Source organism: Phoca vitulina, unplaced genomic scaffold (genome assembly GCF_004348235.1).
Source record: "Phoca vitulina isolate PV1807 unplaced genomic scaffold, GSC_HSeal_1.0 scaffold32, whole genome shotgun sequence".
Lineage (NCBI taxonomy): Eukaryota > Metazoa > Chordata > Mammalia > Carnivora > Phocidae > Phoca > Phoca vitulina.
In genome coordinates, this window is record NW_022589735.1 from 15,322,668 (window position 1) to 15,349,942 (window position 27,275).

Sequence of the window (27,275 nt, forward strand, 5' to 3'; positions counted from 1 at the left end):
CTATGATGGAGAGCGAATCACACCACTGTGCTCAGTAAGGAAAACTGTGTGCAGCCTGGGGGAGAGCCAGCCCGAAACTTCTCAGATAGCAGTTGGCAAGCTCAGCCCAGCCTGTCAGCTACAGCACTTAGAGCTGATGGATACATATTATTTTTGTTTGGGGGGGAAAAAAAATCCATTCTACCAGTAATGACTCTTTGAGTAGGAGTTCAACCATTTTCTATTAAAAATAAAAGAGGATTCAGAAAGGTTTTCCATGGCTTCTTAGTAATTCCTTTATATACAAGAAAATGAACTAATTTTAAGTGTGTGGTATTAGGAGTTTAATTTGTACAACTACTACAATTAAGATGAAGAACTTTTCTAACACCCCCAGAAGCTTTCCTGCTCCTTTTCAGTCCATCACTGCCCTCCCCCGCTCCCCTGGTGTCAGGCCAACTCTGATCTGCTTTCTGTCACTATGAATTAGTTTTGCCAATTTCAAATAAATTAAATCAGCCGGTGTATTTTTAATTCAAGGTTTCCCTCATTCTGACAAACTCCTATTTTCTGGGGTGTTTATGTTAATTCTCATTGCTCAAAATGGCAAGACTTCATTGTGTGCGCCCCCCACCCTGCCAGTTTTTCCAATTTTAATATATGTGCCCTGGAAGAGAGCACTGCCGGTCTGGTTTTCAATTTAAAATCCAGAAAAGTTAAAGATTTCCAAATTGAAGTGAAAAATCTATCAGACGCGTAGGGATATTAAAAAGAAAACAAAAACACACAAACAACAACAACAAAACAGTCCATCAGATCTGCTCCCTAGGAGCTAACTGGACAAGTTACCCAGCTCCTGGCCATGGCTGGCTCCAAGCGTCAGCTTCTGGGGGAATGTCAGGAGGTCTATTTACAATATCCACATATAGAAAGAAGAAAATGCTGGCAGACCTGCCAATTGTGAAATTGTGAAAAAATGAAAGGCTGCTAATTGAAATTACCTATGAAAATTTCCTCTCTCTCCAGTCACTGATGGGGGCCACAGAAGATGGTGGTTTCTCTCTCTGTATTTCTAAAATGCATTCTGAGAGGCAGGACAGTTTTGGGTAACTTAATTCCTCCATTGATCGCCAACTGTGCCTAGACCAGGTAGAGCAGAATTCTCTCCCCAGTGGGCAACACAGAGGTCCCCTCACATCAGAGTAGTTGTCTTCCCCACCACAAAGCATCTAGGGATTGAGGACCAACTGGTCTCCCCATACAATTGCTCTCTTTTCCCTGAAACTTCCAGGCCATTAGCTTTGCTGGCTTTGACAGGCTCCAAGTCACAGGATCCAAGGACCTGATCCACCGTGGCAGAGAAGGGAGAATACGGGCTGTTTTCCTGCCTTCTATTTTTGTTACCCTCCATATCCATTTTAATGGCAATTAAACTCTGGTACCCTTGCTTATCTCTGTTGGCTAATATATTTAATTCCACCGTTCCCAAAGGGAATAATCCCCAATCTCAAGCCTGTGCTGTATTAAAGACCCATGAATGCTTAATCAGAGCAAACAGAGGATTTGGTTTGTATAAACAGCAAAAGCTCATGTCTTTTATGTCCGGAGAGCAGGACTAGAAGAACGAAATGACGATAAATCATTTCAAGAAACAGCGTAACGTAAATGTTGTATGTTTATTTAAAACTTCATACAATCATTTGTCTAGAGCTAGAGCCTGGCTTCGAAAAGTGACTTGCCACAATGAGGTTCGGAGGCCAGCAGCGTTCCAGAGCCAAAGACATATTGCCTCCTCCCCCAAACTGGCTTATGGGGAAGATGGTAAGCTCTTAAGTACGACGCATGCATCCAAGAGGATAATGCAACTTTAGCACAGAGCTTTGCTTTTTTTTTTTTCTTAAGTAGTTCTTTGTTCAAGTATCAAGTTACACAAAATCTAAGATGGTTTTAAAGAGTAAAAGGATGGGATTCTATTTATCCAAGTTGAAGTGAAAAACCCAAGTTGATAGCACCCTTAAGTTTGCTTCCAACAAAGGAGGAGGAAGACAAGGAGGAGGAGAATAAAAGTATGATAGGAGTGGGAGGGTTTGGTTGTTTGGGAGTACATGTCCACTCTGTGGGGTATTTATGAAGTAAAAGGAGGTGCTCAGGGATTAAGAGAGATTTAGGCTCTGGCTTCAGGTTGCCTGGGTTTGAATTTTGATTCTGTCATTTTTCAGCTGATTAGCTGGGGCAAGACCTCCCTTTCCCTCAGTCTCCCCATCTGTAAAATGGGATGATAAAGGCACCAGTCTCAGAGAAGTGTTGCCAAGATTCAACACCTACTTAAGTAGTGTCCGGTGCCTACTGAGTTAGAGCTGACTTTTTGGAGGGAGAGACCTTCCACGTGTCTCTGAACGCAGCATGAAGGGAACCTCGGTCATGATCTTACTAGAAGGGGGCGATGGGTAATAAATGACAAGAGAGTTACCCTACTCTGTAACCCTGAAAACCAGGTTTCCTGGAGAGACACAGCAAAATTGCCATAACCTATGAAGCCAGAGTGAACCCTTACTTCCTAAGTTTGCACAGTCTTTAAAGGCATGCATTCCATTCTCTTTTGTGTAGCACCCAGAGAAGCAGCTGGGCCAAGTGAGCTTAGTATGCCATGGCTATCAAGATGGCGGCACACATGATCACACCTGAGGCCAGATTTCTTAAACAAAACAAAACAAAACACAAAACCCAGAACACTGCCAGGGCTCATGAGCTCAAAGCCTGACCTGCAGCAGCAGAACCTTCAAGTCAGCCTTCATCTGCTCCCAATATCCTGCTGACCGTTTATGTGGTGGATTTTCTTTTCTTCCTCATTGATTTATTTGATTGTGAAGTAGGGGGTGGGGGGGAGTTTAGAGGGGACCCTGATGAACTTTCAACACTGTGATAACCCAACAGAGAACGTAGTGAGTGGTGGGGACTGTTTCATTATGTACACACTGATGTGGAGTCCTGGTCTTTGTGCTCACACCCTTCCAAGAGATATAAACAAATTGAAAGGACTTGTCCTCAGAAAGACAACAAGGTTGATCAGTAGTGGTGAGAATGGCTTCTTGGGAATGAAACAGATCTGAAGAATATATAGTGAGACCTCAAAAAAACAAAAAACAAAACTCAAATTCTGCAGTTGGGAAGAATATTAATAAAAATTTCAGTGTAACCCAAAGGCAAAATATGGTTTCAGGAGTCTCACGGCCATCAAATGCAGCTCTTCTCAATCAGAAAGGAAAGCCTATTCTAATGCTATAGTATGGCACTTGCCGTTAACAAACTTTTCATTTTCTCAGGTAAAGTCCTACATAGATGTGTAGGATGGCACATTTCTTGTCCAAATAGGACTTTAAAAAAAAAAAAAATCAATTACTCAGTTGAGATCAGTATGTTATTAATGATCAATGTGCTTATTTCATCCAGAACTATCAAATCCTGTTTCTGAGATATGGAATTATTAAGAGAATATGCCTGGTGTCTTGGTTTTCCCACTTCCCTTTAGTTTACTTCAATTGAAAGATGACATTTCCCTGAGGTGCCTGGGTGCCTCTGTCGGTTAAGCATCCAACTCTTGGTTTCAGCTCAGGTCATGATCTTGGGGTTGCAACATTGAGCCCCGTGTCAACCTCCATGGGCATGGAGTCTGCTTGGGATTCGCTCTCTCCCTCTGCTCCTCCCCCTGCTTGCGCACTCTCACTGTCTAAAAATAAATAAAATCTTTTAAAAAAAGGCATTTCCTTATAAAACCCAATCACCAGCTTTATTTATGTTCAAATCATTAAGGAAGCAAAGTTGTGAAACCCCTATCTTTCTGAGGCTTATCGTTCAAATGCACAAAGATAAACTTATGACAGAAGATGACAAGTTAATCTTCCAATTTTTGAACAGATGTCTATAGATGATGAATTCTTTCTGAAATTCACCATGGAAATATTTGCTGGACAGTCAGAGGAGAGATTCACTTCCCAGGCAGAGGGTGGTGGGAGAGAGTGGGTAAAACTTTGCGTGAAGGATGGGAAGGAGGGAGGGGAGGGAAGAGCCTGAGGCATATTTTAAGAACCACTACCCAACAATTATTTACTGAGATTCTACTACATGCCAGGCGCTGGGCTCATTTATGAGGTGCTGGGGGTACAGGCTGAATGAATAGGTCCAGTCCTTGTCCTTTTATAGATAAACAGCCCAAAATGGAGTCGCTTCTGCTAAGTGCCACGTCACCAAACAGACTTAGTTTTGGCTTTCCCAGAAATGGCATTTTAAACCAGTCAATCCAGAATCCCTTGATCAACACTAGTTAATCTGCCTGATAGACCCTGGCTGTTCCCATAAAGGAAAGTGACCTTGCAACAACCAACGTGTTTTTTGTTTTTTTTTTCTTTTTAACTTCATTTCTTTGTTCCCATTCCCTTGTGCCTATGGAAGCCCTTCATTTTGTACAATTCCTCAGAGCTCATTTCTATTTGCTATAGCGGATGCCACCTGATTCCCATCAATTTATGCTCAAATAAACCCTTAAAATTTTTAGCACATCTCCGTTTACCTTGTAACAGCTGACCAAGAGGAACTTTTTAATGAAAGTAATTATTTTTATTTTTGTTATCAGACTCATTTAAATTCCCATTTTAGATGTACCAAGTAGGGGGACACCTGCTGATTCATGTTCTCTCTTCTCCCCGCTTTTGGCTCCCTGTCCTCACTCGGGAATACAAGTCCTCATGTGCATTCTACCCTTCTACATTTAAAAAAATTCTTTTCGTGAACAACTGGACACACTAACATAAAAGAGAACACTCAAGGACTGTCTCCCTCAGGAGAAATATTTTAACAGGAGATGGGAGTAACCACTAATGGTTTCATTCCAGCTACTGGCGAGATTGCCCAAAAGGCAATTCTGATGCGACAAGATCTTGATGGGTGACTCAGAAAGACTTCCTCTCCCCTTACCCTGGCATTCACATGCCCAGGAAAATAAAACTACAAGTTCTAATTTACTCAGGACCTAACATTTCTTAAAAATTGCTTGAGCTTTTTCAATGTGCCAACTAACTTATCATCTCAAAGTATTTCTCTGAAGTCATTTAAGTGAATCCAAAAATAATGACAATCTTTGAGCAGGTTTCCTCTGTTCATATCCCTTGTAGATCCTGTAATGGACTTTCTTCCTACTCTTTCCTTCTTAGAATATTTTAGTAGGTTATCCTTTTATTTTGGCACATTTTTTTCCATTAAAAATGATCAGTAAAAAGCAGATTTTAACTATTTTCCAAAAGTAAGGACTTGTGCTTGAGTGATCTTTGCTGGAGATTCTGAGAACGAGGGTCAGGAAGGTAAAAATCTCAAAGGGCAGCAAAGTGTGGAGAACAAGGGACCTGTGGTTACCTTGCCCTTGAGTTTAGGTAAGTTTCACCTTAATAAACGGCAGGGCTTTGGACAAGTTCTTCAACTTCTCGGTGGCAGCTTTCTCATTTATAAAATGTGGATAATTCTATCATCTGTCTTATTAGACTGGTGTAAGAATCTGATGAAGGAATGCATATCAAAAGCCTCGCACTGACAAAAGCCTTACTGTTAGCTGGCAGTCATTCTTCTATCTGGCAAGTGGTCATGGCCTCCTATGTGCCAGGGCTTGTTCTAGATGGATGTTGGGACACAGCAGTGAAAAAAAGTCCCTGCTCTCACAAACATTATGGTTTTTTGTTTTAAGATTTTTAAAGCAGGGGGAAGGGCGGGGCAGAGGGAGGCAGAGAAATGCTGCTGGGCTCCATCCCAGGATCATGACCTCTGCGGAAGGCAGATGCTTAACCGACTGAGCCACCCAGGAGACCCAAAAACACTGTGTTCTAGTTGGAGCTCACAAGCAATCAGTACATCAGTATCTAACATATCAGGCGGTGAGAAGAGCTAGGAAGAAAACCGAAGTGGGCCAAGTAGAAAGAGAGGACACTTTCTAGGAAGAGGAGTCACCACAGAAGGAGATCAGGGCAGGATTCTCTGCTATTTAAGCACAGACCTGCCTGTGGGGAGGGGGTGAGCCCTGTGCGTATCTGGAAGGACACGCCGCAAGAGAGGCTGGGGTCAGTATCGCAGGACATGAGTCCAAGAGCCCTAGAATCTGCTGCTTCTTTGCCAGGGCCACTTTGGGGTGTTCTGGGTCTTTTGGCATGTCTGTTCTCTTCAGTGCTCTTTAGCTTCCTCAGTTATGAAAGGCAGACATGTTTATGTTTTTCCCTAGAGCTGGTGGGAAGGCTGGAGAGAGAGAATCTGGGATAAGCTCAGACGAATGAAGAATGAGTCCCCAGTCTCCCCCCACTCCCACGCGCACACACACAGAGCTGCAGCCTATGCAAGGAGGAAGAAGCTGCCATAGGAATGGAGAGGCTCCCCCATGGAGGCCAGCTCCAGAACCAATGCACATCTGCAGAAATCTGCAGCGGCAACCTGATCCTTCTGCTGCAGGTGCCTTGGGACCCACCTCTTGTTGGCCGTATACTTCCCCAGACCCTTATGTAGAAACCTCTAGGTCATGTTGCATCCCAGTGGGCATGCATGAAAGCAGGTGTTCGGAGTTCCAAAGTGCCTCAGAACAGCCTCAGAGGAGCTCTTCACACATGGGCAGACTGCTGCTGGAGAGAATTCATTGGTGTAGGTCAATTGCGTCAACCCATTTCACAGATCGCCAATGTGGCTATAATCCAAATTTGATGGCAGTAATGGCTCTAAGAAAACTCCTCTGACTCCTAAGTAGGTCACAGCCACTGTGAGCATTTAGTATTAATCTAAGCAGAAACACGTTTGAGCAAGAGGAAGGAGTTTCTCTTCGCCAGAGCATTCTTCAATCTCGTCATCCTTGATTGAGTTTCTCCTATGTGCCACAGCTTCTGTAATAGAAACCGGGGCCTCCGAGGGCACTCGAAGAGGAGGGACCTTATAATCAGTGGGGTCAACAGAAAGCTCTCACTGCTCTGGGACACCTGGGGTTGGGACAGGAATCAGGGAGAGTCAGCAAAGAAGGATGCAATTATTTTATACATGGTGGTCCTGCCCACAGTATTATGGCCTCATCGATACCGTGCCATCTGTCTAGATGCATAGTCCCTCCCCTTGGGGAGAGATGAAGCAGGAGATGGGCAGAGAGGAAAAGAGCAAAAGGTGTTCTAGGATATATGAAGAGGCCTGAGAACTCTGCCCTGCTGCAACCCCGGTTAAAAGAAACTCCGAATATACCACAGCCCCCCTGGACTTATTAAGACCCTCAGAAGGAGCAACCTAATCAAACACGAGAGAGGAGTCACGGTCACATTGTGAGCTAGGGCTACACGCATTCCTTAACTCCCCACATCCTGTTTTAGCTTTGCCTGCAATGCTCAGAGCAGGTCCTCGTCCTGAAGCCGTGCCCCACCCCCACCCCACCCCCGTGGTGAGCCACCTGCTTCCCCACTTGGTCTTCATTTCTCCTGTGTTTTGATCATTCGTATTATTATGACTCTACCTGCCAATTGTCGCAACTGGATTCAGGAGCCCAGGAGAGGTGGGCCTGTTCCGGAGGGAGGAATCTTTGGAGTCAAGAGATGGAATTATAGTTTTCAACCTTTGCTTCAGCCTCTGTGGTGGGTTTTACAACTAACAGACCAGGGTGGTGGGGTGGTTAAGATTTATATCCATATCCTTCTAGCTCTACACTACTAGCCTTTAACCACCACGCTCTATTTGTGATGTCTTAACATTTTTGTATGGCCACTGTCAATTCCTTAACCCGAAAGAATCCAAGAGGAAATTGATCGGCTCGTTGGGAAAAGAATTACGGGGAAGGCTCAGAGGTCCCATCAGCTGGATGCTCTCATACCTGGGATGGATATAGGATGGTCTTGGCTGTTAAAATGAAGGGCTCTACCAGGTGGAGGACAGTCCCGCCAGGGAACTCCTGGGCTGTGGTATTTCAATCAAGAGATTCCAGAAGCCTGGAACGAGGTAGCATCTCCTTCCGTATGTACATACCTTTGTCACACTGGTAGACAGCCCTTGGGACACTCATCAATTAAGTCTAGGATAATTCTTTTGAAATGGATCTCTTTTTTTCTCCAGCTCTATAGGATTTGTACTTACTGACAATCCTTTCCATATGAATTACCTCCATAGTCAGGCTTTCCCACAGCACAGGAGCTTGAGGGTTAACCCAAGCACTCAGTAACTGTTTTCAAATTTGTAAGCACACTTTTTCTGGACTACACTATCAAGCTTCATAGCCGTGACGGAGTTTTCTTCAGTGGTTTTTGCACTTAGTTTGAAAATGTCTTTCCACACACAATGTAATGGGGAAAAAAAATCCTCACAAATAAGAGGTCTTGCCGGCAGGTATTTTAACAGCTCTAAAATTATAAAGCCAAGAGCTCATTCTCCTATCTTTAAAAATGACCAGGCCCTATGGGCCCCCATTATTGTTTCACCAGGTCTATTAATAGACTTCCTTAGCTGGTACCCTGCAATGTATAGTACATGGTATGCTTTATGGAAACACTAACACAGACTCTATTTTGGAAGTTTCTTTTTCTTCCTTCCAGACTTGACATTCCATGTTTGATCAGAAGTAATCATAATTTATACCTTTTTTTGGGGTACAAGCTACTTGATTTAGTTTCTCAAAGTGGGCAATGTCAGCGCAGAGAAAGGTCTGTTTGTGAGTTAAAGCCCTTTCAAACACAGAACACGTTTGATATGTGAAAACTGTTCCAAAAGTCTGTTTGGTTTCCCTCTTCAAAGTGATCAAATGAACCTGAAAAGTGTTTCAAACAAAAGCCTCACCGCTGTCTGTCATCTCCCGGACTCAATAAACACACCCAAGAACTGAAAACGACCGGCTCAGCTCTGGAGCGTCACTGACAAGCACTCAGCCCGTTCCCATTTCCAAGGGATGGATTATTTTTCAAAAAAGTCATTTCTACACACACATAAAAATGCAACCAGCACAAAGGGTCTACAATAAAAAGCAAGCCTGGCATTTCCACTAGCCCCTTGGTCCTCCCATTCCCTTGTTTCTTAAGTAGTCTTGTGATAATATTCCACATGGCTAATAAACCTTATGTTACACATATGGTAGCCCGCCCCCCCCCCCCCCCCCCCGCCATGTGCACTTTTCAACCTCGCTTTCCTCACTGCACATTTTGGAGACGGTGGTATCTCATGAACACACGCAGCCCTAGAGAACTAGTTTTAAAGGCTGCTTAGTATTCCGTCATGCTTTTAACCAGTCCCCTTCTGAAGGATGGGGAAGTCATTTCCAGTCTTGTGCTATTGTAAACAGGGCTTTAGGGAAGCCCGATTCCCATGGACGGGCAGCCCCCTGAAATCATGGGGTAAAGCACAAATACAGCAAGTGAGCAGGGCTGCTTCCAGTGGCTCACGGGAAAGGAAGCCCCAACAAGGTCAAGAACAGGGAGCCCACTCTTGTTTGGCGGCTTCATATTTATAGCTACGCAGTTGCCACACCAGCATGGTTTAAAAGAAAGGAGAAAAAGAAAGTAATTTGAGTCCTTGTGACCTCAAACATATATGGTGATCATTCTTCAAGTCAGCAACTTCCCGTTCCAGGACAGATTATTTTTTTTTATTTTTAAAAAATTTTTAAAGGTTTTATTTATTTGTCAGAGAGAGAAAGAGAAAGAGCAAGCGCACACAAGCAGGGGGAGTGGGAGAAGGAGAACCTGACGCAGGACTCAGTCCCAGGACCCTGGGATCATGACCCGAGCCGAAGGCAGACGCTTAACCGACTGAGCAACCCAGGCGTCCCCAGGACAGATTTTTAGTGAACATGAGGACCCGGACTTAGTCTTCATTTCTTTCTTTCATTTTGTCTTCACTTGGTGCTTAATACGCAAAATCACTCTCTATACTTGTTATCTAAGATGATTTTTATGTATTGTTCACAGGCTTTCCAATACAAAATAAATCATTGATTATTTGAACAGTTTAAATGCAAAATTTACCCCCCAGTGAAATAACACAGCCTAAAATGTTGAACCTGAACCTAATGAAGCCTCTAAATCTAAATACCCAACGATGGAAAACACGGAGAGGATCCAGCTCAACACCACCATCAAGAAGCAGTCAACCACACCACCACCACACCACAGGACAAATAATCCAGCATTCCCCATCAAGTTCTACCACGGAAAGGGTAGAGACTGTGGTTTGTTCTACAATACAAGAGACTTCCCAAAAGTAACAACCAAATACATGAACTGGATTTGGATTCAAATGATCTGTAAACAAAGTAAAGCCTCCTATGAGACAACTGGGAAAACTTAACTATGGCCTGGATAAAAGGTATTAAGAAATTATTGTTGGTTTCATGAGGTGAAATCATGGCCTGGTGAGTTTGTTTTTGAAAAGTCCTTAAACAGAGATGCATACTGAACTATTTATCCAGGAAACTCATAGGACGTCTAAGATTTATTTTCGAATACTCCAGAAAAACCATCTGAGGAGATAAAGCACGATTAGCAAAACTTGGTAACTGTCAAAGCGTAGTGGTGAGTACATAAGATTGCTTTATACTATTCTGCTCATTTTGGGGTCCTGTATTAATTTATGAGGGCTGCCATAACAAAGGACCACAGGTGGCTCAAATAACTCAGTGGCTTAAACAAAAGAAAATTATTTTCTGGGGCGCCTGGGTGGCTCAGTCAGTTAAGCATCTGCCTTCGGCTCAGGTCATGATCCCAGGGTCCTGGGATCGAGCCCCGCATCGGGCTCCCAGCTCTGCGGGAGGCCTGCTTCTCCCTCTCCCACTCCCCCTACTTGTGTTCCCTCTCTCACTGTGTCTCTCTCTGTCAAATAAATAAATAAAATCTTTTTAAAAAAAATTATTTTCTTACCGTTCTGGAGGTGGAAATCCAAGGTCAAGTTTCCATTCTGAGGCCTCTCTCCACAGCTCATAGATGACCGCCTCCTCTCTTGCTCTCCCCCTGGTCTTTCCCCTGGGTGTGTCGTCTCCTTTCTTATAAGCACACCAATCAGTTGGATTAGAGCCCACCTGGAAGATCTGCTCTACCTTTAATTACCTCCTTAAAGGCCCTGTCTCTGAATACAGTCACATTCTGAGATACTGGGGGTTAAGATTTCAACATATGAATTGGGCAGGGACACAATTCAGTCCATAATAGGTACCTATGAACATTTCCATAAGAAAAAAAGGTGTATAAGTAAAATAACTGTTAGCTTGTGCAAAACAGGGTCAAGTGAGCCTGCCCTCTCTCTCCCCCAGCCCCTCCAACAGAATCCCCAGGCCACTGACCACAACCCGAAGCAGCTGAGTTGTTTCTGTTGTCTGAGAAACACTATATGGGCCTCAAACTCTAAGGTCTAATCCACTTTCAGAGGATTATGTGGTTTTTGGAGGGGCAAAGATGACTCCAAGGTCATTGGGAAGCATTTACATGCTGAGCGGGCAAGCCATTCCCACAGAGCCTGGGGTGTGGGGCCCTCTGATGTATGAAAGGCTTGGTTGTAGCAGGTTGACCCCAACTCCCATTTCTCGTCAATAAACCTTAATAGACCTCTTCAGCCCTACCACCCCCTTTCTGCCCACCCACCCCCTTACAAAGGAAACCCAAGGACCATTTGTATAAATGTTATACTACAAATGAATGTCAGGTGTAAGTCTCTTAGAAAGACTGTTTTCTTAGTGTTCTCACAAATTACTGATGGGTTTTCTTTTTGGAAACTTATCTTGCCAATGTATTATCAGGAGTCATAATCTAATACTCCCACTCGAAAATATATTTTGCCCCCCAAATGGAAAAAAATGCAAGCCGCAGATACATGTTTAATGGTAAAATTGTTTAATAATAACACATTGAATTGCTAGAAAATTCTACAACCATTAAGAGAATACCATAACTGAAAACCTAGAAACATTTCTGTACATGAATATTTTAAATTCTGGTACAGGGGGGAAAACATAAAGTCAAAAGATAGGCAAATCTGGGCAAAATTTTTGTTAACACACACACACAACGAACTAACGAATCAACAACACCCCAATAATTCAATAAAAGAAATAACAACACGGGGGGCGGGGGGCACCTGGGCGGCTCAGTCGATTAAGCATCCCTTGGACTGTTGGGTTTGGCTCAGGTCACGATCTTCTCTCTCTCTCTCTCAAATAAATAAATAAATAAATAAAATCTTAAAAAAAAAAAAGAAAGAAAGAACGGGGACAAGAAAACCACAGAAGATGAAATATAAATGGATAAACATGTAACAATATCAAGTGCACTCAAAATTGAAGAAATGCCTATTATAATCACAGCAAGACACTCGATCTCCCTCATCTGGTGGCAAAGGTCCAAAGACTCAGTAGCAGATTTGGAGAGAGAGGAACAGTTGGTGAAAATGTAGGAGTATAACATTTATAGAGCATGGTTTGACAACTATCCTTCAAATTTTAAAATGCACATTCCCTTCCACTCAGGGGAGCTACTGCTAACAATTCTCAAGACTACCACTCTGGGCGCACAAGGATGTGTCAGCACGGGTTATTACTGCAGGCTTCCTATGTGAATAAGCACCATCGGTGTCTAGTTGGATAAATGACGGCATGTGTAATTATGGCATGTCTATATGCAGCTATAAATGAAAGAGATAGGTCTGTGTTTGCTGGCATGAAATAATGTCTGTGATGTAGTAAGGGGAAAAGGTTTTAGAATAGTACTTTTTGTGCAGCAATATATATATATAGGTAGGTGTATATATATATATATATATGTAGGATGTATATGTATATATGTTCATTTGTGCCTGCAAATGCCCAGAAGATGTGTGGAAAGATGCACTGACTACAGGCACGGGCCCTCTGGGGACGAGGTGCAGTGAGTGGGGAGAGAGTGAGTTGGAGGTCACCTGTGCTTTCTATAATTTTATACGCTGAGAACTTCAGACAAGCGTGGATCTGGGTTTATAATACAGTGCCTCAAAGTAACAGGTATGAAAATCTTGGAGGATCACGGGAGATGTTCGAAATGCTGAGCAATAAACAGGGGGCAAAACTGAATTTGCAAAACTGTAAAAAATACCTACAGCAAATAAAAGGCACAGAATGCCGTCAGACTCACGGTTTGTGAGCTGGTGATGGCGTCACGTGGGAATTTTTTCGGCCTGTTACGTAAGTATTCTGCAAACCGTTTGTGTGGCATTCCCCATTTTAAAGTGATAGAAACCAACTGGAATGAGCACACAAGTTTTCTCGGTTGACTTCAACTAGAAACCAAAAGTCCACAGGGGCACCTTGCAGTGGGTCAGTGAAGAGCCGAGCAGAGTTCGAGGAAGCCCGTGGCTAACCCAGAAGCCCAAAATGAGGAGGGAAAGGTTATCAGAGGTTCCACCCTGGCCACCAGAGCCATGGAGAAGTCCTGTCTGAACAGGCAGAGAACCAGCTTTATATCTTGACAATCCTGAGAACTACGTCATTTCTCCTTGCCTCCAATCCATGCTGTCCTCTGTGATTTCTCAGGGCAGCCCCATAAACCATGGCCCACCCTTCTCTCCCACAGTCCCATTCCCTAATTCTCTCCCGTCCTTAACTTGGTGCCCCACTCTACCCCCACACCCTTTCACATCCTTGCATGTGTTCCACTCTGACCTAAAGCTCTCTTGCATCCTCGTGAATCCCATATGCTTTCCTGCCATCGTCAAACCTGGCTGTGTTGCCAGACTTCTCCATCAGGAATCTCAAAGGGAGGCTGTTTATTCCCTCCAATGCTCCTCATCAAGCCTACTTCTGCCTCTCAGGACACTCTCTTCGGAGCTCCAGATCCATGTATCCCACAGCCCCTGTAACAGATCTCCTGCCGGGATGTCTCACTGGCACCTGGGCCTTCCTTTTGTCCCCACAAGCTTCTCCTCTGCTGCTTTCCCTCCTGGCAAAAGGGTCTATTCATGGCGGAAGCCTGAGCCTCCTCGTCCTTCCTTCTCCCCCACTCCCGTAACTGAAACATCACCAAGTCTTATAGACCTTCATCTTCTAAACACCCCTGGAGTCCAGCCCCCTTGCTCACTCTTACCATCCCAGTGCAAGCCCCTCTCCCCTCTTAAACACACTATGGCAACTGGCTCACCTGGTCTCCCTCAACCTTCTGGTGCCTCGTTCCCATCTCGTCTGCACAAAGTACTCCTACACATGCAGCACAGAGATAGGATCACATCCTCCGCGAGACCCGCGAATACATGCCTTTGCTCACAGGCTGAAGCCCAAGCTCCTCACTCAGCTCTGTAAGGCTTTTTCTGATCTGTCTGCACTCCAGCCTCCTTCATACCCCAAACATGTAATGAGAAGACAAAGGCGGATATGGTTCCTGCCCTTGGGGAATGAATGAGTCAACACAATAACCTTGACCACAAGGGCTAGGACCAAAGTGAACAGGTTCAGAGACAGACACTGATGGAGTGGGAGGAGGGGACCTCCTTGCGATGAGGTGATGAGGATGGGTCTCTGGGAAGAGGTCACAGTTAGGCTGCTTGCAGAAGGATGAGGGGGTCCTGGGAATAGTGAGAGCCCAAGGAAGGGTGTCTTAGTGCCCGCAAGGCCTTGAGGCTCGCGTTGGTGATACGGGAAAGGAAAAGAGGATCCATGTGGCTGAAGAAGTCACAGGTGAAGTCCCACGAGCTGAGGCTGGGGAGGTAGGCAGAGCCTCACAGCCACAATCAGGCAAGGAGTTGGGACGTTAGTCGCAGGACATGCCCTTCACTGATTACAGTCCAGGCTCACTGGGGCTCTTTCATTTCCTTGAATGCTTCTATATCCTGCCTGGGGCAGGGCGATCCAAACCTGACCTGCTCTCTGCCGCAGAGCTCCTTTCTTCCTTCGTCAGCTGGCTGATGCCCTTACATCCTTCAGGTCTCAGCTAAAATCCACTTCCTCCCGCTGGCCATGCCTGGCCTCTCGCCTGAGGCCGGGCCCCATCACATACTCTATCTCCCTGTATTTTTCATTGGTGGCGCTTAGCACACCCGAGATGGATTGATTACGTGTCTGTTGGTCAACCGCTTTATCCCAAGCACTGAGCACGGGCTCGCTACTTTAAAAATATTCTTTTTAAGATTTTATTTTTTGGGACGCCTGGGTGGCTCAGTTGGTTAAGCATCTGCCTTAGCTCAGGTCATGATTCTGGGGTCGTGGGATTGAGTCCCACGTCGGGTTCCTTACTCAGCGGGGAGTCTACTTCTCCCTCTGCTGCTCCCCCTGCTTGTGCTCTCTCTATAAATAAAATCTTTAAAGAATGTATTTATTTGAGAGAGAGAGAGAGAGTGGGAAGGAGAGGGAGAGAGAATCTGAAGCAGACTCCGCACTGAGCACAGAGTGCCATGCAGGGCTCGATCCCACGACCTCAAGATCACAACCTGAGCCAAAACCAACCGTCGGATGCTCAGCCGACTGAGCCACCCAGGCGTCCCTAAAAATATTCTTAAGTACATGAATAAATGCACACTTAATAAATTAGGTTGGAAGAGATTTAGAACACATTTGAGCCAAGCCAGTTGGTTTATCAATGAAGGATGGGTCCAGGGAGAAGCCACACGTCCACAGTCACCAAGCTTACTCACTGAGCTCTGGACCCAGAGACAGGCCCCCACATTTTTCTTACTGAACTCTACAGTACCCAAAAAGGTCCTGGGGGAAGTGAATTCCTCGAGACAAACTTTTCCTGGCTGCTCATAACTGACAAGGAAAGGAAAAATGATGTAGACAGTATTTGTATTTCACCGATGGATTTAGTTACATAGATTAAAGTGTCAGCTTGGTAAGGTTCCAGTGTGTCTCTGGTCTGACACCCGTTTTAGAAGGAAGGTAAAGACATCCAGGGCTGGCTCCCCAGCGAGCCGGGGAGCCGCATCCCATGGGTCTCTCCCTCAAAGCCACGGCGCAGTCTGTTCACAGTGGGTCTGGTTGGTTCCAGAGAGGCCCACGGCTAGAAAACATAACAGGGGTGTGTGCACTTCAGGCCTGAGACCTGCTGGCACCGAAGTGTGGGAAAAGTTCTCACAAGGCCGGCCCACACTCAGCCTGGTCCAGACCGGGGTTATTAATCTTTCATGTCCCCAAACACTCAAGTCTCAGAGGTTTGAGAAGGAAAAATAAAGCACGATGGCAAGGAGACTGCGTGGTGGACGAGAAAGAAGAACAGAAGGTGACTCGAAGTTACTCGGCAAAAGCCAAGAAGGCAGAACAGATGATGCCCAAGCTGTCCACCAGCCTCACGACTGAGTTCCAAGATTTTGAATCCTGTTCAAATCTGACAGATCTGGACACATCTTCAGGCAGTGAGGGGAGTGCCTGTGATCATGGAGTCAGACCGCCTAGGTTCCAATCTTGGCTTTGCCATGTATTAGCCGTATGCTCCGAACGTCTTTGTGCCTCGGTTTTCCTCATCTGTAAAATGGGTCTCCTGGGGTTGCTCTGAAGATCACAAGGGATACTCTATTAAAGGGCCTAGCACATAATAAGTGCTCAGTAAATGCTGGCTATTACTATTATTCTCTTCTGACATAGGAAAAGCATGCCCAGAGAAGACCCGGGCCAAAGAGAGTGGTCACTTACACAGAGTGGAAGAAAGATCATTGCTCAGCTGCCATCTGTATTCAAATGACATCAAAGGAGACGAGGCTCAGGACATAAATACAAAATCAGCAGGTTCCCAAACCGTTCATATATCTTGATTTCATTTTTGCAAAATTCCACACAAAAGAATGTTAGCATCCCCTTATATCTGGGAGGACATGATAGGGCTCTCCGTGGTTTCTACTTTCTATTTTATTTCTTATTTCCTTATTTCTAAATTTATTCAGCAAACATGTATTACTGTTTGAACCCCCCACCTCATTTTTATTTGGTCACGTTCAGGTCAGAGGGAGAGGGTGAAAATAAATCAAATCTTTGTCAATGGCTTAATTATATTTACAGATGATTCATCATCTGGGACCCATTTTCTCATTTTGTACTTTCCATTTGGAAGTTATTCTTAAAACTGTTTCTGGGCTTCCAGTTGCAAAACAAAACAAAAACTGAAGGAGCAAAGTGTCAGTGAGACCTTGAAACACGAAAAGGGTGCGCATGATAATAATTGTTAGGCGACTGAATGAGTTACAGGATATTACAGGACAGTAGGTAGACTGTCCATAACACGGCCAATAGTAAACCGACTAAGATCCATGCTCCTTAAGGCAACTCACAATATCGTTCCAATTTTGCAGGACAACACATGCACTCCCCCAAGCCTTGAGAGCCCGTGGCTGCAGATGGAGTTACGTAGTTACATTAATGGTAATAATCCAGATTCCACTGGGGCTTGTCCTCACCTGCTTCACACAGAATCCCTTGAAACTAATGAAGTCAAGGGATAATGAGAAAGGAGAGGCAGATGTTAAAAGAAAATTATGTTCTGTTGTCTTGAAAGTGGTTTTTCTTGGTTGATTTTTAATAAATCAAACTATTAAAATAACTTTCAAAATGTACTCTTTGGAAAAGCTGTCACATATTTGCTTCTCTGAAAGCCGAGGGTATGTGAATGTGAGTGTGTATGGGCAAGCTTTCCCATACAGCCCATGTCTTCAGCCAGTTTCTTTCTGGAGGAAACGGACGGTCTTAAATGGTTTCCATCTTCCATGGCACGAGGTCAGCCCTGGGTGCATATCACAGAATAACCACATTTTTAATCTGGGAATAAAGCTTCAAAATCTCTCCCGCCTGTTGGCCTAGGGGGGTTTCCTAGACTCTCCAAAACCAGGCAGTCATTTCATGGTGATGTGGGGACTCTCTGTGCTAATTCCGGTCAGTTTTCTTTTCTCCGTATAAAAAATTCACTAACTGAAATGGGATCCAGGAGCTGTAGCTGGGATGACCCATGTCATTTCTCTCACAACTCTCAATCCTTCTCCCCCTCAGTAATCCAAGAAGTAGAGCAGATCACTTGAATTTAAGGATTTAATGAGTAGGGGCACCTGGGTGGCTCAGTCGTTAAGCATCTGCCTTCGGCTCAGGTCATGATCCCAGGACCCTGGGATCATGACCTGAGCCGAAGGCAGACGCTTAACGACTGAGCCACCCAGGCGTCCCCCTTCTGAAATATTTTAAACAGCAGTTTGGGGAAAAGAAAAGGTGAAGATGGGTAAATGAAGAGTTGAATTAAGTTCTTTTCCTATTCATCAGAAGCATTTTATTAGATTGCCACAAATTATCCAGAACAACCTAGAGACCTACAAGCCTCGCTGTTGCTTCTGGGCCGGCTTCCCCTTTGCGTTCCTTCTGACCAACCCCCCCTGCCCCATGCCCGCTCACCACCTCTTATCCCTGGGAGAGACCTGTCTTATTGCATTAATGAGATCACTAATGTCTGGACATGCACACCCTAGTATCACTGTTTCTAGAATGACATTTATATTATGCTCTGCCCCCTGTATCTTTCATGAGCGAGTTTTTATGTGTCACTAAAAAATACTGGATTACACTCTTTATTAGCCCCATGATACGCCAGCCCATCAATACTTGTCCAGGCCTGATGAGATCATGCTATGGTTCTTAATCAGAGTGAAAGAGAGCAAGAAATAACTTTATTAAAAAATCAATTAAAAACCAGTTACCCCAGGTAAACAAAAAGCATCATCAGGGCATGCATGCCAAGAAGAGTAATAATAAAACGAAGTGGCAAGAGGCACTACTCAGGAAAAGGCCTAGAGATTACTGGTCACTTCCACGCACAGCAGTTATCTTTCTGTTTGGCTTTCAGTAAAACTCTTTCCTTCGAATATAAAAATGCAGACAGCTACCACTCTCAGGTGCTCTGAATGATTTTTTTCTGGGAGCAGGGACGGATTTCTGCAGAACCATCGATAGACGCATCTGGTCCTCAGCCTACCCAGCCACAGGCAGGGAACCAGACTGATGTTGGTTAGCAAGGGGGTGCACACCCAGGATTTCTGCTTCAGAGCAGCTGGGGTCATGGTTTACAGCGCCCGGTTTCAGGGTCCCAGTCCCAGGGAGTCCTGTTTTGTCATGCTGGGAAGAGCCCCCGAATCTGTGTTTTCATCAAGCATTTCAGGTGGGTCTTATGCAAAAATAAAAGCTGAGCGGCGCTTGGGTGGCTCAGTCGGTTAAGTGTCCGACTCTTGGTTTTGGCTCAGGTCATGAACTCAGGGTGATGGGATTGAGTCCTGCGGTGGGCTCTGCGCTGAGCACGGAGTCTGAGAGTCTCTCTCTCTCTGCTCCTCCCCCTGCTCTCTAAATAAATAAATAAATAAAATCTTAAAAAAAAAAATAAAGGCTGAGAATGACGCTTATAAGAAGTGTGAGATCCTCAAAGCAGAAAGTGCACCAGCAAACTGTGGATGCCTGATGTTGCAACGAATACATGCGTGTAACAAGCCCCCCCCAGCCGAGACATGGAACACTTTCATCCCCCTCAACAGACCCCTCAGAAGCCCTACTGCAGGCCTGCCTCACTTCCCACCCAGGCAACTGCCGATCTGATTCTCACCACTCCAGTTACTTGTGCCTGTTCTAGAACTTTGTATAAAGTACAGAATCATACTCGGTTGCGTCTTGCTTCTTTTGCACAATGTCACGGAGATTTTGTGATATCATGAATGTGTGGCACTTAGCACAGTGCTGGGCCACATTTACCTCATGCCAGCCACTATCCTCATCATCCTCATCCTCATCATCCTCATCCTCATCATCCTCCTCATCATCAATATTTCATTCCTTCAACCGAAAATTATTTCGGTTTTCTTTTTCTTAAAGATAAATTTATTTATTTATTTTAAGATGTTTATTTGAGAGAGAGAGTGAGCGAGACAGAGTGAGCGAGAGAGAACACGAGCAGGGGCAGAGGGAGAAGGAGAAGTAGGCTCCCCGCTGAGCAAGGAGCCTGATGCGGGGCTTGACCCCAGGACCCTGGGCTGAAGGCAGATGCTTAACCGACTGAGCCACCCAGGTGCCCCTTATTTTGGTTTTCTTTGCTATTCAGAAATAAGGGGAATACATATGGTGACCACACAGCCTGGGAAAATACTTCTTTTGCAGGCTGATAGTGTTCCTGTTGGAAGGTCTGACTCCATCAGGGAAACCTTGGGACCTCAGACACGAGAAGGGTGATTCACCACAGCGACATTAACAGCCAGCACTCCGTGACTCCGACTACAGCAATTTATCATGATTTCCCCGAGAGCCGAGGCACAACTGTTGGGTATGAAGATCCCTGCTTCAGAAATACTGGTTCACAAGGCTCATGAGTAATGCAGCCACATTCCCTCAGACATGGGAAGAAACCTTTAATTGCGAACCACTCTACCTACATCTCACTTTCTTCAAATCTGCCCACGGAGTGGTCTGTGGTCCTTTTAATTGCTTTCCAGTTATAATTATGACACTTAAAATACAGTTATTTAGAAAAATTGGGAGAATACGACAGGACACAAATATTATTCTTGTGTTCATTTCTGGTTCCATTGGGGTTCTTTATATGGGAATGTAGATAGCACAGCAACTAATGTTAGATTTATTTTATTACTTATGTATTTATTTTTGTCAAGAAGGCTTTCAACCTAAAGTCCCTCCAGAGCAGAATAGAAATTCTTTCCAGGAAAATGAAATCTAGGCCTAAAAAATATTCAGCACTAGGCTCTGTTTAGTAAGGTATTCCCCTGGTACAAAGCCCAATATTAGACATTATGCCCTGCTTGGAAAAAATAACATTCATACGAAATAGTTTGCGTTTGGAAGAAAAAAGGGATAGCAAGAAACAAAAAAGGCAGAAGCCCTGGGTAAGAGCCATTCCTGTCTGCTGGTAACAGAACAAAGGGGCTCACTGGAAGGACATACCAGTTCATTCTATGGCAACCAAGGTACCTGACAGTGTTGGGACATAGAGGACAGAGCGAGCACTCAGAATCCCCTCATGGGAACTCTTGGAAAGCACCCTGAGGCCCTACGGGTCCTATTCACTTATGGTTAGTTTGGAAGACTCGCTTTGCTTTGCTGTGAGGGTGTAATTTTGTGGGATTCCGATTCATTAATTGGTTCAATAAGTATTTATTCAGCGCCAATTTTGTGCCAGGTACCGGGCAAGCTACAAACTTCTTTTGGCTCTAGCTAAAATAAATAAATAAATAAATTTAAAAATAAATATAAAAATAAATTTTTAAAAATCCCTCATTTTAATGTGGAAGGGTTGACAGGCTAATTCCATGAAAATTTTGTTTTTGGCTCTATTTAAAAATGTGTAGGATTATTATTTCTTTCCAACAGACACAAATGTAGGGTTGGATCTGTCTAGGTACTACATGGTTCCCCCTACATTCTGTACTGTGCATCTTATGTGTGTCTTGTGTCCCTTCTGAGTTGACCTCCTTGAAGGCAGGGATTGGATTTTATTCCTCTTTGTTTTTCCAGGGCTTACCACAGGACCCAGGATCCAGAAATTACTCAAACGATTTTTGAATAAGTGAATAAACAGGAGCTTTTCTAATTTGCCTCAGGAGAAGTACTTACAAACGTAAAGACTTAAGAGAAAGTAATTCAAGTAAGAATCATCCGGAGAGAGCTGATTTTAAATGCTCGTTCCCGGGTAGTCCCCGGGGAAACCTTCCTTAGGTCCGGGGTGGGTCTCAGGAATTAACAAGCTCTTCAGGTGGTTCTTAACTTCAAGCATATTTGGGAACCTCTGCTCCAAAGTAAAACATAGCAAGACAGACAGAGAATGAGCTGAAGAATAAGGCATAATGTTTTAGCTGGAGACCTTATTTGTCTGGACAATAAACACTGGAACCTAAACAAACTTAAAAAAAAAAATAAGCTGATGCTAGTATTCATTAGCACAGAAGTTCTGTTTCAAAGTCAGCCTTCCTTTCCCTGGTGACATATCACTAAATGATTTCCCTCTGCCCCAGCGCTGGGAGGCCTGAAGCCCCACCTTCTGGGTTCTCGGACCTTAGGGGCCCATAGCTAGGAGATTCATTGCCCCATTTCAGTTCCTGATGTAAATGAAGGCCATCCCGAGGTTGTCTGAGAGGTAAATTCGCTACCCATTGATTTTCACAAATCCTGGCCGTCCCACGAAATCCTCTTAAATAAGTATCAGATATAAAAACAAAACGGGGAAATTGAATAGTGACATGCGGAATATTCGTCTGTTCTGCTGAAGAACACAGGCCCAGTGTGATCTGCAGAAGCCCAGGCCCATGTTGGTAAACACATATTTTAAGGAAAAGCCTCAGACATGCCCCAATTATTGTATAGATGTCCAGGTTAGAGCAGGACAAATGGGGCGGTCGCTCTAATTGGCTCCGTGGACAAATTCAAATTGTGAATAAGCCGGAGAAGGGTGAGATTGTTGCGGCAACACTTTGCAGTAACTTCTTATAAAAGCATTACTCAATTGACATCCGAAAACATCATACAGCCCATTCTAGAACCAGCCACAAAGTGCCACTTGCAAGCTAACGAATCCACAGTGATAAGCAATGATGCTTCCGGCAGTCAAGGGCAGATAACTTGAGCCAGTTAGCTTTCCTCCATCCCAGACGCAAATGTGAGTCTTTCATGCAAATTTGCCCATTTGCATTTCAGTGTAATTGCACACATTGTGTAGCTACTTTGCTAGGGTCTCCTCGGCTAGCTGCTAGAAGTGAAAAGCAAAATGAGTCTTGGTCTCAAACCATGCAATGTTTAAAATCTGCTAGGATCGTTACCTAAAACAAATAACATCACAAGGGTAGAATATAAACATTCCTTAATCATGATACAGGCCAGTGCTTCTCAAACTTTAATGTGCATACGAATCTGGGGATCTTGTTATAATGCAGGATCTGATTCAGTCGGTCGAAGACGGAGCCCACGATCCTGCGTCTCTAACCCAGTAAGCTCCCCGGTAATGCAATGGTGTTGATGTGAGAATCACACTTTCAGTAACGAGACATTGGACATCGGAGCGGAGGTGTCAAGAAGGCAATCGGGTACATGCCTTTGGAGTCCAGGAGACAGGTGCAGATACAATTTGGGGAGTTACAGACATGTGGATGACATTGGAAGCCATGAGTCCCTAAGAGAGTGAAAGTTGAAAAAAGACCAAGGAGTGGGGGGGGGGGTACAAAGGATGCATTTCAGGCATGCAAATCTGGCCAGATGAAAAGGTTCCTATTGAGGGTAGTGAAAAAGAGGAGCTCAACGTTGGAGTCTGGTTGTAAAGGGTCTCCAGTGCCACTTAAGAGAATTTGGGCTGAAGAAACAATTCTTGTTCTTGATGGTCTCAGGGGAAAATCCAGCAGTACACGCGGCTGATGGCAAGATGACATCAGCCTCCATGGTCACAGAGCCCGGTGCTTATCCAAATAGACTCATATTAAACTCGTTAGGCTAATATGCTCGTCTGGGGCTCCAGTAATTCCGCAAAACGTTTAAGAAAGCAATTGTGAATGACTTTCTCAATGCTGCAGGCCAGTTATTCCTGTAACTGAGGGCAGACTGTAAATACGACACATCCCTGGTAATTGCTTTCTTTTGGATTAAGACTAGCAATTTTCTTGTCAGAGCCGGGCATGTAGTAGAAAGGGAGTGGGGACATCTGGACAGCTCAGGCAGTTTTTGCAATTTGAAAAGCCATCTACAGTTAATTTCTTTTAAATTAACATGGCAGATTCGGCATTAGCACCAAATTTGTTTTCTCTTGTGGTCTCTTCGGCCTGATACTCGTTAGGGCTAAAACCTTTATTAATCCTGTTAAGTGCAGCCCTGTTGTGGCTTGGTATTTCCCTCTGCCTTGGACTGACTCGATTGCTAGAGTTTCTGGCAAAAAGGGGATGAGAAAGTTGGAAAAAGCGGATGTGGGTCACAGGCAGCCAGGTTCCCCGATCCCACCAGCCTGGTAGTGACATCAAGTGTGCAGATTTCCAGGACTGCATAAACGGGACCTCCCCTCTATCTAGAAAGTTCTATCTTGCTTACATAGAACCATCTGATGCAAAAGTGACAGATGTTAACGTTTCTTAGTTCTGGTGACTATTCCAGTGTTTGTTATGTTTCTTTTCCCTACCTTTAAAATACTTCACTTTCCTCACACGAATAATTTAAAAACTCTCCTGACGACCCAGGGTTAACTAAGCCAGAGGCATAGAGTAGTTTCCCTCCAACTTGCCTTTCTTTCCTCTTCTTGCCTTGAATCAGAAACCATGTCAGGAGGTTAAAAAAGGAAGTAGTAATGAACTTTTGCTCCTTGATGTTAACTTAAAACTACTCTCGGCTAGGGTGCTTCTTGTTTAATATTGACTTTTTTGCTGATTTACACGCAGTACAATTCACTCTTCTGGGTGCACAGGTCAGTGGGTTCTGAGAAACGCCCAGTCTGTAACCACAACCACCGTCCAAGTACTTGGAGTCAAGCCCTTCCTTCACTTCAACGCCTGGCAACCTCCGATCTGGGTCTGCCCCTACGGTTTTGTCTTTTCCAGAATATTATTATCTTTTCAGTACCATCACCTCTTTAGATACAATTTGCTATGCTCTGTGAGGAATTCTTCCTGTTTAATCACACACGGTATCATTTTTTTATGTTCCAAACCATTTGGAAGTGAACAGTAACAGCGACGTGGTTTCTTATCCTAAAGTTCTCCCTTCATTTTCCAGGCCCCAAACATCAACTCCAAATCTTCTGAAATTTCTTTTGAATTTACAGATCTTTTATGTGTAAGTGGGTTTCACACGGCTCTCCCGTAGAAAGCTGGAGACAGCTCACATTTAGTCATTAGAATCTCGCATGCAATTTCTATCAACATCCCCGCGAAGGGGTGCAGAAGGAACGGACACCAAATTTATTTCACTCTCAAGGGCTCCCCAGCCCTTTCTTTCCGGTTTCCATTCTTTGTCAGAGCCCACAGTGGGCCGGTTTGACACAGAGGTGATGGTGTTTCTTTTCTTCTCTTCCATTTAATTATTTTTAGCAGAGACATAAAGAGGTTTCAGAATTGCTTTCAGCACCTTCTTTTCAAATACGGCCTTCCAAGTTTAAGCTCAGACTTAAGTGTAATGAGCCTGTTATCAACACCTGACAGAAAGGAGCATAATGAATGAATCCGTTCAAACACCCCCTTGACAAGACTGCTTATATCTTTCCTTATGAAAGCACAGTATAGATTTATTTCCATCTACTTGATCATTTTCATAAACTATCTTGGTGCCTCAGCAATGGTAGGAGTTTCTGAGGGAAACGGCTTCACTCTACAGACGCCCCAGAGAAAAAAATGAAATGAGAGTGGAAACACCCCCACCCTTCTGCGCTTGCTTCGAGAAGTCACTGTGGGTTCACCCAAAGCAATCAGAAGACACATTTCGACTTGGGAGATGCATATGCTGTACCTCGTGGAAGTCAAGAAGCAAGCGTGATTATGTTCTTTAGTAATTGAAAGAGAAAACAATTTTATAACTTGGATTGGGAAAAACCCCAGAGACTCAGAGGCCGTGTGAGGTAACAAACAGATCGAGGGACAGAAGAACACATATGACTTCTTTAGGACCTCTCATGATTTTAGCATGCCCTATTTTAAAGGGCTTAACGCACATATGTACATGTTAGTTTTAATTCGCCATAACGCTTTTATGATATCAAATGAACAGAAGCTAATTGTTCTCTTTCATAAGGCCCCAACCTAACACAGACACATAAAGATTCATTTAAGGGCATAAAGTTCCAAAAACAGTAAAAGAGCCGTATGGTCTGTCATCTTTTAGGACTTAGAGCTGTACATGATTTCTCGACGTGAGAACTGTTTTTTGTATGTATTCTTTAGATAAAGCAAGGGCTGTATAATATATTTGAAAAACCAGCAGTCAAAATAATCAGCCCCTAATCTACATTCCCATTATAACACTTTGGACATTTTAAATTTATGCATATGGTCTACTTGAATACGCAAGCAAATACGCCCCTGCAAAGAAAAGACAAATATTTATGTACAAATAAATAGTGTTTTAGCAAATAGGCACTCAGATGTGAGGGCTGATATTTTATGACTTGACTCTTAGCCTCGATAAAACATGCTCACAAGGCAGCATTTTTCTTTGGGGATAAGTCGTAACTTTGCCATGGAGGGCTATCAGGGACCCATTTACTGACATGGGACCGAACCTACAACTCCTACGGAGATATGTTATTTAAAAAGGAAGGCTGATTTTCAGGAAAATCCCCAAAGGGGACTGGAAGTTGCCCGGATAGTGTCAGACGTGCAATGCAATATTCCTCATTGGAAAAGAGAATACCCTGTGGCAGCAATTTTTACTAAGTGAAATACGGCAGGAGGGCATTTCTCTATGGAAGATATCCGCGGGTTTGCACCGACGGGAAACTCACAGCCTGAAATCGCAGGCTGTTTTTAGAATTCTCACGGGCTTGCTCGAGAGAATGTTTATTTCCCCATCTATGTATGGAGAGGCATGCCCTCTAGTTTAAAGTCTAAGAGTATTTCCTGGGAGTGGACTCGCCCAAAGGTCTAACGGGATTGAGTCGTGGGAAGCTCTAAATTGATTTCATCACGGAGTCACCATGTCTCTAATGCCCCAGAGTGGTTATCAAAGTAACCAGGGTTCTCTCCTCTGGTCGGGTGCCGGAGGTGTGGGAGGAACTTTGAAACATACATTCATCTGTAGACATCAGGTACCTCCTACCTCCTGCCTTCACTCAGACATGGACTCAGGCCCTAGGGAAGTTTGCTTTCGGCCAGACGACCAAAAATAGTGGGGTAATAACTAAGTATTACTTGGACATGGCATTTACTATGGAATAGAGCAGGTGAAACCCTTTGCCTCGCGTCTCTGTGTCTCTCGATCTCCTGCAAGTTCTTTCTCGTGCAATGCAGAGCCCAAACACAGTCAAGCTAGAGAGGAACATCAATCCTGATTTGGGGCAGGTCCTAAAGCAAAGGCCCAGCTTATACCATCTCTTCTGCTCACCAGTGGCCACATGAGAATGGTGGGCATGGTCCCCGACGGCGGGCAGAGCATCAGTCGTTCTGTTTTTACTGAAGACTGAGCAAGAGGAAATGAACTGCCGTCACAGTATGAACATTTGGATTGCATGTAAGACATAATTGAATAATATCTTCTACTTGCGTGCAAGATTCAACATTTCAAATTGCCTCCAAATGATTATCTTGCTTTCTCCATCCAGCGATCCACCATGGGAAGAAGGGGGCTTGTTATTACTGCTCATTTCAAAGTCAGTCCACCAAAGAGA